Source organism: Fukomys damarensis, unplaced genomic scaffold (assembly GCF_012274545.1).
Source record: "Fukomys damarensis isolate Sample0158 unplaced genomic scaffold, DMR_v1.0_HiC HiC_scaffold_30, whole genome shotgun sequence".
NCBI classification, from domain to species: Eukaryota; Metazoa; Chordata; class Mammalia; order Rodentia; family Bathyergidae; genus Fukomys; species Fukomys damarensis.
Window position 1 is genome coordinate 64,131,313 of NW_022900942.1, and position 13,132 is coordinate 64,144,444.

The following is a 13,132-nucleotide window of genomic DNA, read 5'->3' on the forward strand; positions in this document are numbered from 1 at the left end:
AATCTCTGTCTTTGAAGCTGGACCTCTTTGGCTCATCCATGGAAACCCAAAAGTCCCTGGGCGTCACTTCCCTCGGCACATCCCAGCAGAGCCTGAGGATAGCTCCCGATCTCCACCACCGACCCTCACACTGTGCCGCAGATGCCAAGGCCAGGCCTGCCCTGGCCCAAGGGACAACTGAAAAAGGACAACGAGGGGCATCTCTGCCTTCATCTCACCTCTGTCATCTTCAGGACCTTGACACTCTGGGTCAGCGGGCACGCTAGTCACTAAGGAGTGTCTGCCTGACACACAGTGATGCAGGGTTGTTACCCCTGCAGGTACCTTGTGTACTGCACCCTGCACAGCAGAGGCAAGATCTAAGGGATGCGCACAGCCGGTCCTCACGGCGTCCCCGCAGACCCGAGTGAGGCCACGGTGTCCACAGTCATGCTCCTGAGTTCAACGCTCCCTCAGCCCCTGAAGACAGCTCCTCACACCTCTTTCTCTGCCCTCTGCGCTCAGCTGTGGTGCCACAGGCCGTTCCCCGCCCCCATTACTGTCATCTGCCGGACTCAGGCTTTGCATGCTGGGCCTGGTCAGTGAGACCCCCGAGCCAGGGCCTCTGCCCCATGCCCTCTCTGGTGGCTGCAGCTCAGGGGATTGCAAAGGCAGCCACTCTCCCTCCCCCCTCCCCTCCTTCCCAACCTGCTAAGCGCTTTCCCAAGGATTCGCCTCTCTCCGTCTCTGGCGCTGCTGGAGTTCCTTTACTTCACGCCACCCTGGATTCCTCCCTGGACAGTGATCCTGGGACCGCGTGCTGAGCCCCTAGTCTATACGAAGGGGCTGCTCTTTGGATTGCTGGAAATGAACAGGATTTTCAAATTTTATTGAAAATACAAAGTGAAGCTTTGAGAAGCACTTGCCCAAAAAAGTGACACCGCAGTGCAGCCAGGAGGCGCTCGTGTGCTCACTGACTCACTCACCCGCTCAACAAAAGGACATGGAAACAGTCCTGTGCCCACAATGACACACTGTCGCTTCAGAAAGCAAATTGCCCAGATGACGGAGAGAGCCGCCTTAGCTTTTGGAAAAGGTTCATCCAGCCACACGGCACAGCGAGGCCAGGCTTCCAGGAGGCCGTGCCTCTCCCTGGTGTTGCCAGTCTGACGGGCAGAGCTTCTCACTGTGGTGCCTGGGCCTGGCCAGCGCCTTGGCCACAGGAGACCTCTGTCCACAACGAAGCTCCTTCTGGACCGCTCTCCCCGCTACCCAGACACCCGAGTCCCTGCCCCCCGCCTGCCCCAGACTCCACTGGCCCGTCCTTCGGTATGGGTGGGACACGGCACTCTCTTCCCCTTGCCCACGCCCGCCAGCCCACTTTCCTGGCACAGCACGGTCTCTGTGAACCACAGAAGCCAAGAAGACCTGGCCAGCTCTGGGCCAGGGAGAACGGCGCAAGTCCACCCGGTGAAGGCTCAGACATGGGGCAGAGGAAAGAGACCAGAGGGCCCCTGCCCCCTGCCATCTTCCCAAGAATTGAGGAGGACCAGGCACCTCTGGAGTTCAAAACGTGCCTTCCCATCGATTGGATCTTTGTGTGAATTCTGTGGGTGGAAGAAAGATGTTCCCCACTTTTGTAGACCAATGCGTGTTCCAGTGAAGTTCACGACCCACTGTAGTCAAACACTCATGCCTACGTTCGTGGTTCTCCTGAGCCCAGAGGGACTTTGGCAGCGGGGAGTTGGTACAGCATCACATTCTGGGCCCTGACTTCCCTGGATTTGGTTTTGAGAGCTCTGAAGAGCTCGCCAAGTTAGAAGGCCTTTTTAAAGAAAAATATTAGGAAAATATGAATGCTGACCTAGGAACTTTGGGAAATGGTCCCGCCAGGAGCGGTCCCTGAAGCTTCGCTACACACCACGTCCACTCCCGAGCGGAACTGCGGAAGAAAGTAAATTTACACGAGAGAAGAGAATTGTATTTTAAGTCAGAACAAAATCACAAAGCAAGGCAAAGTGTAGGAAAGAAGAGCAGCAAGAGTAAAGCTATTCAGTGGTTGAGAAGGCACCGCGCCGAATGGGTGCTGTGTCTGGTTCCAAGGCGGGGACGATTAAAGACGTGGTCGCTGCCCAACCGAAATAAACCTCTCTTCCTTTAGCTAAGGGCACTGGGTATTTTGCCCTGCAATGGGAAAAGGAGCACATACAATCCCTCAAATAACTGTATCCAAGGAAGCCCTCTGCACCCAAAGCCACCGGGACCTGGCCCTAACCGGAGCACTTTATTCCAAATCATACTTGTTCATTTGTTTGTGGCTCATCCCCTTGTTTAATATAAAGTTTCCAGAGAAGCAGGGTTTGATTCGTCCTGTTCATTGCTGCAGTCTGAGCATCAGGTGAGGCACCCGATTTGCAGTGAATATTCCCTGAGAACCATGGCGTAACCCACGGAGAAAGGCGCAGCGCTGCACAGAGGCTCTGAGTGCCCACAGTAGGGCAGGAGCCATCCGTTTTGCAGTGCGCATGTGTATCTTTGTGGATTTTTTTTTTTTTATTCTAATGGTCACGGTGGCCAGATGACTGCCCCGCCTGGACAAATCATAATTTCAAACAGCTTGGCTCGTGGCCAAGAATGGAGAGGGAAACAATGCCAGTAAAACTGGAGGAGTAGCTGGGTCAGAGGACGCGATGGTCTGCTTGGCGTTGCTTGTTTTTTAGGCTGAGACACACTTGAACGGGAGTCCTTTGGAGACCAGGGAACGCCGAAGCTGGCATGGACTCGCCTTCAGAGACAGGAGAACACTCACTGAGCTAGGAGGAGTGGGCATCTCTCTCAGGCCAGCAGCGCAGGCTCGTGAGGGTGCTAATACAGCCAGAAAAGAGAGATCTTCCCGTCTACCCCGGAGAAGCCTCGGCGAGGAAATCATTAAGCTAACATCCAACCCCTCGGAGCGTGCAGGCAGAACAAATCTGAGGGGAGCCGAGACAACCAGCAACGGCAGCAGTGTTTCACCAGAAACCAGGTGAGGGAAAATGGCAATGTTCAACTGCCACCAAGTACGTCCTTTACCAAGGGTCTCGTCACACATCTTTTTCTGGCAGGAAAGCACACTGCCTTCAGTTCGGCAAGTCTGAAGCTACCCGGAGAAGGTTAAGTGAGCGGTGAGGCGGGGGGCAGAGAACCCACCTGGCCAGGTCCACCCCAAGGCACGGTCGTTCTGGCAGCAGGGATGAGGACTATAAGTCTAAACGTCAATTTAGTGCCGAAGACAGACGTTTCCTCTTGCACGCATCATTGAATTCCAGAAAACGGATGCAATTTCGATGTAATATACAGGGACTTGTCTTGTTGCCCCGATAGGGGGCGTGTGTGTGTGTGTGTGTGTGTGTGTGTGTGTGTGTGTGTGTGTGTTTGTGTGATTCTCAGCTATGAGTATAGAGGATAAAAGCAAGTTAACACGTCACAATGTACCTAACCACTCACAATTTATACTAATACCCCTAAACACAGTAATGCCCATAAAAAACAATGGTCTTAATTATTTAAGTTTCACGCATTTAAATTAAACACTTTACATTACCTGAGAATATCATGAAACCTAAACAGCTCAGCGTGACTTTGATCAGCAGAATCCCATTTACTCAGATTCTCAACTCCTGACATATTAGGAGACACCTACTTTGTACCTCAATTCTTTATTTGTTTTTTCCACTACTGGGGATTGAACCCAGGGCGCTTGAACTACATCTCTGGCTTTTATTTTGTTTGTTTTTAAAATTTAGCAACAAGGTCTCACTAAGTTGCCCAGGCTGGGCTTGTGATCCTCCTGCCTCAGCCTCCCAGAGTGCTGAGATTGCAGTACTGTGCAGCTGAGCATGCAGCCCAGAGTGCGGATCCTCCCAGAGACCAACAAGGGGCGCCACGCCTGGCTTTGCCTCATTTCTTAATTAATCCTTCTGAACATCTGGCTACATCAGTGCCATCCTGTCCTCCCTAGTTAATAGGCAAGAGAAGAATCTTCTTTCACCTCTTCAGTTTTACATAATTACCTAGGACAACAAAAAGCAGCAAGTGATGGGCCAAAGTGAAACACAGGGATCCCGAGTCCCCGATCAGGGCTGTCAGCTCCAGGAAAAGCATCCTTTCAAACACTGGCAGTTATTTATCGGTGGCACATTATTTTCCCAAATTAAATAGCCAGTAAACTGGAGTGTGGTTAAGACAATCCTTAAGACACAATGGCTTGAAAGGGGGCCCAGGGCCACTTGCATCAGACGCCTCCGAGGTACCTGATGGAAACAGGCTGCCTAGACTCAGCTCAAACCTACCGAGTGAGGACTTGTAGAAGGGTAACTTAAAAAGTCTGTTTAACAAACTCCCGGGGTTAGTCAGGTGCACATGGAATTCTGCAAACCACTGTGTCTCATTCTTTGCAAAGCCCTGTTATCGTCACTTGGGGTTTCATACTGGACAAAGTTCTATATTCTTATTGAAGTCATCTTTTGATTGTGAGGCTTGTGGAAGAAAGTTGTAAAATTCTACCCGGTCATCCATGGTTATCTTTGAATTCTCAAAATGCCTAACCCTGGTCTCTGGTGACAAAGACACACATTAGCTGAAATGGGGACACAAGTTCTGGTTCCTTCCTCTCTCTGTGCATCAACTGTGATGTTGTCTAACAAAGATCTCATTGCAGCCCTCGGGTGAGAGGGACCCTAGACCCTGTCTCAGCTGGAGCTTTTCCAAGAAGTGCAGCGAGCTGCCCAGAGCTACCTGCTCGAGGCTAGCAGCTGTTCACCTCAGCTTGCCGCATTCTCTCTTTTCTTTTTATTCCACAAGACCGGTCCTCGGGATGAATCACTGCTCTCTACAATTTGAGGATTCCACATCGTGAGCTAGACAAGTAAGCCAACTCCATCTTCCCCATTCTATTCTTAGCCCCAAATAATGGGACAAAACTCTGACACTTTGGACCCCGAATGTCCCCTGAAGGCCCCCGCCTGGGGGAACACCAGGGGTAGGGGGACCCCAGGGAGTGTGGCCCTGTGGGAGGTCCTTCGGTCACAGGACTGACGGAGGGGATCCTGAGACCCAGCCCTGCCTTCTGTCTCTTTGCTTCCCACCCCCTTGAGGTCCACCACCTGCCGGCACCAAGGAGTCCAGCCTGGGCAAAACAACCACAAAGGCCGACGGGGAAGCCAGCCCGCCCCGAAGCAGCCACACCAACCGTCTGCGCTGTCTGCGGACTAAGACCTCCAAACTCAAGAGCCACAGTAGACCCTTCCCCCTCATAAACCGATCATCTCGGGAACTGTCACCGCGATGGAAAGCCCATCCAAAACTACACGGAAACCCCTCTCCCCAGTGAGGCTGACAAGAACTCTCTGCAATGTGAGTGAGTTTAGGTATGAACTGCAGCAAAGCAGGGAAGCCCCCAGGCCAGCCGTAAGCGCAAAGAGTCCCCACCACGACGGCAGGAGGCAGGATCGAAGGGGCCAGGAGCCACAGGTAGGGAAGCGGGACTGGCACCCATGGGAGCTGAAGAGCAGCTGCACCTGGTGCTGAGCTTCCCGGAGACCCTGCAGGCTGATTCCGCGACCGCTCTAGGACAAGTGCGGAGACTCATCCCTAGGACATGCCTGGGAGGGACGGTGGCCCTGAGGCCCCAGGAGGAGACCGCGCTGGGCAAGGTCAGCCATCTAGGGAGAGACGACCCTACAACAAGATGGAAAGGGAGAAATCTACGGTGAAAGCCTGGCTGCTTTAGTTTGCTAAAACTAAACACATATTCAAGTGCAGCAATGAAATGGACCTACTGCTCCTTGGAAATAGGATTGTGTCTGTGTTCTGGCACAGATGTCACAAAGAATGATGAAGCTGGAGCCGGTGAGGGGCAGGAGGAGTCCAGGCTGGACTAAGGGGCTTCACATCATCACCATCAAGGTAATGACCCTTCCCGGCACTGCGCAGGAGCCAGAGAAAATATTTATTTACCATTAAAAATAATGATGCGGGAATAGATCTCCGCACTTGTCCTAGAGTCCTCAGACCCGGGCACTGAGCCCTGGAGAGTTGAGGAGGTGGGTGAGAGGCAGGGCTCCCAGAGAATGGCCAGATCCAGCTTCCTCCGGACAAGTCCGGGTCTGGACGCTGTGTCTGTCCCCTCAGCAGAGCGGTCATGGAATCAGCCTGCAGAATATACACACAAATATCTATATATAATATATCCCTTAAAGCACACTGCCATTAATCCCCTTGAAAATACTTCCCCCTCGTTGCAATCATACTTGCCCCATCCTCGCCATTTTCTAAAGCAGTTCAAGATGTCCTCTTTCGTGAGTGTCTTTACAAGGTGTGACAAAAAATACAGGGAATGCTGCTGCCATCCAAGAGAAACACAGGCTCATCAAAACATGCCGCGGTGTCCTCATTCGCCTTTCACCACATCTGGCACCATGCAACTTCTGGTTTGTCCCCAGAGCCAAAAATGACCATGAAACGTAAACTTTTAGAGTCCATCTGGAACACTGAAACAGCCAAGACAGCACAGCTGAAGATATCACAAAAGAGGACCTCCAGAACTGCTTCAGAAAGGCGGAAGGACAGCGAGGAGCAGTGTGTTCACAGGGAGGGTGATGGATGGTAATAAACACTTTTATTTAAACACACACCATGTATTTTGATCACACCTTGCATACTGGGTATTGTGTATGTGTCTGCATGAATTGTGTCATTTAATCTTGAAAGCTCAGTGAAATAAGCATTATGGACATTATGTAAAGGAGGACGTGAACTCTAGGAGGGGCAGAGACCTGAACTGCTGTATCATTATTAAACAGGGAGCGGGGAGCCCAACCCAGGTCTGACCAATATCCACTGTAATAGACCCCACTTTCAGAGAGGACGCTTTGGAAAGCTCCTGCCGGAAATAATAAGTGTCCATCTCCAGAGGGTGAGATTTCTTCTTTTTGTTTTACAGTGTTGCACAAATATATTCTAAAGTGTGTATTATTTTAAATATCTGAAATAAGGACATTTTAATTGGGAAAATAAATGAAAAGAAGGGGAATCTCAGCCTCTGAATGTCTCATTTTCTACCTCAAACAGTCCAAAACTAGTATTTAATTTCAAGCTACATATGCCACAAAAATATATATACATAGAGAGAATTGCCAAAATATCAATCACTGAGAGGAAAAACTATTACATTCAATTTCTGAAATTTTGAGGGGGTTAGTCTATTAACAAAAGCCCATCTGTCTCCTGACTCCTAACCTCCCAGTTCACCCTATATTTATCACTAAATACTCTTCTTCCATACTCCACCATGCCCCTTTCTTCTTTTTCAGAGCAGGGGCGTGCGCTGTTCTCCAGGCTAGCCTGGGATTTACTATATAGGCCAGGTTGCCTGTAACAGTAGCTGGGACCCCAGGCTCCGCCCCCATCACCTTCCTCACGTCTCTGCTGTGCAGCAGAGTCCAGAACATCCAGAACACTGTCCTGGACCAGGATGCAGTCTCCTCAGGGACTGATGAGGGAAGTGCCACTCCCTAGCACACAGCCCACAGCCCAGTTAGTCTTAGGTCACCTGACTTCTAGAATATTCTATCAGAAACGTCTCTCAATAACTAATCCCCACCAAAACCAAACTGACTTCTAGAATATTCTATCAGAAACGTCTCTCAATAACTAATCCCCACCAAAACCAAACTGACTTCTAGAATATTCTATCAGAAACGTCTCTCAATAACTAATCCCCACCAAAACCAAACTGACTTCTAGAATATTCTATCAGAAACGTCTCTCAATAACTAATCCCCACCAAAACCAAACTGACTTCTAGAATATTCTATCAGAAACGTCTCTCAATAACTAATCCCCACCAAAACCAAACTGACTTCTAGAATATTCTATCAGAAACGTCTCTCAATAACTAATCCCCACCAAAACCAAACTGACTTCTAGAATATTCTATCAGAAACGTCTCTCAATAACTAATCCCCACCAAAACCAAACTGACTTCTAGAATATTCTATCAGAAACGTCTCTCAATAACTAATCCCCACCAAAACCAAACTGACTTCTAGAATATTCTATCAGAAACGTCTCTCAATAACTAATCCCCACCAAAACCAAACTGACTTCTAGAATATTCTATCAGAAACGTCTCTCAATAACTAATCCCCACCAAAACCAAACTGACTTCTAGAATATTCTATCAGAAACGTCTCTCAATAACTAATCCCCACCAAACCCAACTGTCTCCCAACAGTCAAAATGAAGAAGTCAAGATGGAAAACAAAAAACAGATGTTTCCTATAAAGCAATGCATCTAAGAAACATAATTACTAATATACACACGTACAACAGACCATGTACATAAGCGCTCGATATTAGCAAGTTGTACTTAAAAAAAACTGCCCAACAAAGTGTTACAGGTTGGATCTGAAATGACCCTTAATGGCCCAAGTGTTGAAAGCGAGATTTCCACACACTGGGATGCAGTGAGCGTTTAGGAGATGTGCCTCACTGGAAGACTTGGATCATTGGGGGTGGCCTTGGAGGGGACATTGAGGTCCCACCCATCTCTCCCTGCTTCTCCCTCTTGCATCTTGATGGTCCCCACGTGAGCAGTGTGGCTCCCCTGGGTACCCCAAGCATGATGCGCTACCTCGCCACGCCCAGGCACAATGGGTCAAAGCTGAAACCTCCCAAACCTCGAGTCAGAACGCACATTTCTCCTCTGCAAGTCCATTATCTGACAGAAAGCTGGCTACCACGGCTCAAAAAGTGAGGAATCACATTCATACAAGGCATGACGTCACTGGCTGTCCGAGATGATGTCACGGTACACAGAACTCCGCCAATGAAGCAGTGACTCGTGCAATTTTCTACAATTGGAATTTTAATTTTCCACTCACCTAAAGAACCTCTAGACCAGTGACAGTGAAGCTTTTAGAGACAAAGTGCCCAAACTGCAACCCAAGACCCACTTACTTGCCATAAAGTGCCTACAGTGGTGTGTGTGGTTATCCAGTGCCAGCTGCCGGGTGTTGCTGGGAAGACCCAGCTCGAAGGACAGAGCAGCTGTGTGTGCCTACTGCGCAGGTGCCACAGCTGTGCCACCACTACTCCAGCCTTACTTAGACGTTCAGTGCAAACGTGAAGCAAATGTAAACAAACCAACGTGGCCGAGTCGCCCCCAAAATCCCTCAACAGAACCCAACTCTTCCACACTGTGGGAGTACCAGAAATGAGTCAGCCTCCGTTTTGTCCGAGGGCCGTCTCCGGGACTTTCTCTAATCAGCCGAGGTCCAATCTCCAATTTCTGACGCATATGCACAATCAATGAATTAGGTTGTCAGCCTTTTCTCTGCTGCATGGCTGACTGTCTTGTAAAACAGACCCGAAATTCAGGGATGTTAAGTGTGGGGGAAAGAAGTTTTAGAAATGTGACACAGGGCTTAATGAAAGTATATAAACTAATTACTTGAGAATGTATGAAAGTGACCAAAAAAGGAGATTGCAACAGAGGAGATTTTCTCTGTTCAGCTGATGCCAGGATCAGTATCACTGATGTGGATCAGCACTCATCCACGTCAGCCTTGGCCCCTCCCTCTGATCCCCCTCCCCCTTCCAAGCCTCCTGCCACACTGGTGCCCTTCCAGACGCCAATCAGAGGAGCAGGAGAGGAAGCGGCACCGCTACAGAGCCCCTCCCCACAGAAGAACCACTTTTTTTCTCTCTTTATACCTGCAGAATATCTGATATGGCAAAACATCAAGAACCTATGTAACTTGAGCTACAGACAGAAAAGAAGCAAGCTTCTGAGGGAGAGACCTGCCATTAAAATAGGAACGTGAGCCTGGTTTTCTCATTCTTGTGTACACCAGCAGTCCTTAAGCCTTTAACTTCTTTAAAAGTCACAAACAGCCTCATTTTTTAATTCACTTCTATAAATATTTACTCAGTGATTTAAGGGTTTAGAACTCTACTTAGTTTGGGTTTGAAATCCCAAAAGAAAAAAGTTCCTACCCCACATCAGGCGCTCAGCCAGTATAACTAGAAGGAAAAGACATTGCCGGGCAGGTTAAACATTGCATCTGTTCTCCAGGTCTAACACAGACACCCCTCCCCTTTTGTTTGTAAGGAGGGACCAGAAGAACAGTATATCAAAATGTCAGCAATCTGAAAATTAAGTTGTCAGCTTTTTTTCCCTGTACTGCAAATTACAAAGGAATTAGAGGTTTGGTGCTAATAGAAGCTTATACTACTAAAGTGTGCAATTTAACCGATCATCTCAAGCTCTAAAAATGCAGTACCAAAGACATTTCAACCAAGCAATCTGCAGTTCTGGTACCTAATTTCGACTTTTCTACTTGAAGCATTTTTATTCCTCTTTGGAAATGTGCTTTGGAATAGTCACACAGTTCAATAAGCACTGTACGGCACTCCTTTATATATAATCCACTCAACACAAGGGCAATCACCTTAGCAAAGAGGCACAAAACAGAAAAGGAACCATCTGCAGCTACTCTGTGGTGCCTGGTTTTTACCCTCACACCACACTAAATTCAGGAAGCAAACATCAAATGCACTTTACGGTTTCAGAAATCTAGTCTTCCTTCTATAATTTATTCCCCACTAATTTGGGTGAAATGTATCTTTGATCATCTCTGCACAAGAATTTGAAATGTGGATTGAAATGTTAATTTAGAAAAACAATTAGCAAATAAAACAAACATGGAAAGGGAGATCAATGACCCCAAATCACTGCAGATATCTCTTACACTTGTGAAATCTCCAGCCTTTACCTTTTTTCCAGTTACCAATTGTGCCTGCATCACTTAAAAGCAGAGAACACTCACTGCCCACCCAGAAAATAAACTGCATCTTTAAAGATACTATCTACTTGTAATAGACAGCCATAATACTCTAAACCAAAAATGTATCAAGGATGCTATTTTAATGCAAAGAATAGTAGGAAATACATTGATTCAATGCATGAACAAAAATACTGACTCCTTACTCTAGTTCTTTAAATAATTTTTAAATAGCCCCCTTAAAAATCACACTGCGTCCCTCTGTAAAAGAAATACTCAGGGATCTCTGCTCTTTTCCCCAGACACATCTTCTTCCCTGATCCTGGAGATGCTTCCTCCCAAGGAAGGCTTCCACCCCACCCTTCTCCAGTTCTCCAGACAATACCTGTGGCACAGTTCAGCCTGAGAAGGGAGACAGTGACTCTCGCATCGGCAAAGTTGAGCCAGGCAGATGCCTCAGACAGTCTGGCGTGGCCAGCCCCACCCTTGAGCCATAGTGATGTCATAACGCGGGCAGGGCAAGGCTGCACTGCTCCAAGTCCTTGCTTCTGAGCACACAATTCTGTACAGCCGGGGCAAATCAGATGACAGCACAGCACTCCAGGAGCCAGGAGGGTCTGATGAATTCCCAACAAATGAGCAGCCAGCCAGCCAGCCCCGTGGAAGAGTGAGATGCTGCAATTGCACCATTAGAGCGCTCTGTAAATGAAGAGGTCCTAGAGCTAAATGTGACCCCTGGTAAATCTGACACTCCACGAGGTAAACAGTGACAGGCTACTTGGGGAAGACACCAGAAGACGCGACTGAAGAAACCTCTTTGTTAGAGTCAAATTCCCACAGAAAGGAATCGTATTATTTTTCAGTCTACTCTGCAGTTCTAGTTTACTGGTGAGGACATGAATTCAAATTCATCAGTTTAAGATGTTTTTTAAAGAACACACTTCAAAGACAAACGCACATTCTACAACTGGAGAAAATAGTTATACAGCAAGTCCCTGCCACGCTTCATCCAAAAAATGGTAAATTCTGAAAAGACGCACACAGTGATGACAACGTTGTCTCTCAGTACATGGCTGGTGCTCAATGCATCTGACCAAACAATTAAAAAATGTACATATGAAATTGCAAAAATCCCCCATCTTGCATTTTAACACGAAGTTGGCCCAAGTCCAAGCACCATACAAGAACCGACAAAAGCTGCTTTTAACCTAAGTCACATTCATGCACAAGGAACAACTTAAAAATCAATGTAAATAAACCCCAGACCCTGTCCTTTGACCTCTAGCTCCTCCATCCTTCATCTTAAAGTGGTTTACAATTACAGTGGGTCCTTTTTGTTTCCAGTAAACCATTCACAAAACAAGGCTGTTTTGCAAAATTACTTGCCTGGGTATATCAGCTAGACAAACTTTATGCAGTAACTTGTGCATCTAATTATTTTGCTTTTCTAAACCAGAAGATCCTGATGCAAATGAGACAGCATGTAGGATCCAGGCTGCTTCCTAAATGCCTCAGAGATTAACAAACTAAAGGAATGTATTTCCTCTTACAATAACGACTAAAGTTTGGAGCATCGTGAAGCCAAATTAGTATGCATTTAAAAAAAACAATCTTGCTGAGCCAGTGTGGAAGCCACCTTCTGGCTGAAGGCATTCAGCAAGTTAGATGCGCTCCTCTGCTGCCACTGAGCTAGGTTTCTGGCTCCCACACACAAGTGTTTTATCACCCTTGCGTCCTTGGGCCTTTACAAAATCAGCCCCAAATTAAAAACAATGTTTCCAGCGCTTGGCTCAGCAGTTCCTCCGCTGGGGATGCAAGTGCTGTCCAGGGGAACTGCAGCGCACCTGGCTGCCTGGGGGACCCTAACCTGGGCCGAAGCAAAGGCCAGGCTGAGCAGTGCAAACGCAGCTCCCCAGGACTAATGTGAAAATGCTGAACCCCAACTTGCAGGCGTCATGGCAGCCCGGCAGGCACAGCCAGGCCCGGCCTCCAGGCCCAATAGAGGCCACGCGTTCCTTTTATCGTTCTAGTTGTTTGGCTGCTATCATTTCTTTCCAACTTTAACCTCGGCCTGCAAAGGCAGGGAGAACCCCAAGAAAACTTCAGATCCAAGAATCTGAAAGGAGACAAGGCAAGATCATCGCTCCCACCGCCGCACAGGACCAGAGACACTTTACTTAACCACACCCACCGCATTGCAGAAGCCGCGAACTTGGCCAGGGGTGGCGGGGTGAGGGGAAGAAGTAGGGCGCGCTTAGGAGGTGCTCCTCCGAGAGCCAGCCCCGGGCGGGCGGGAATCTGGGGTCCCGGCAGAGCCCAGGCCCGGC

The 13,132-nt window shown here is 48.3% G+C and overlaps 1 protein-coding gene and 1 long non-coding RNA gene across 2 annotated transcripts in view; one reads left to right on the forward strand and one right to left on the reverse strand.

The window, feature by feature from the left end:
- The window catches only part of Epb41l3 (erythrocyte membrane protein band 4.1 like 3), a 138,527-nt gene that overhangs the window by 124,266 nt on the left and 1,129 nt on the right, over window positions 1–13,132 (reverse strand). The gene's annotated exons all lie outside the window — the stretch shown is intronic.
- LOC104872414 lies at window positions 2,662–5,188 on the forward strand. Its single transcript, XR_783158.3, has 3 exons — window positions 2,662–3,004; window positions 4,822–4,885; window positions 5,115–5,188. It is a non-coding gene; the product is annotated as an uncharacterized LOC104872414 (long non-coding RNA).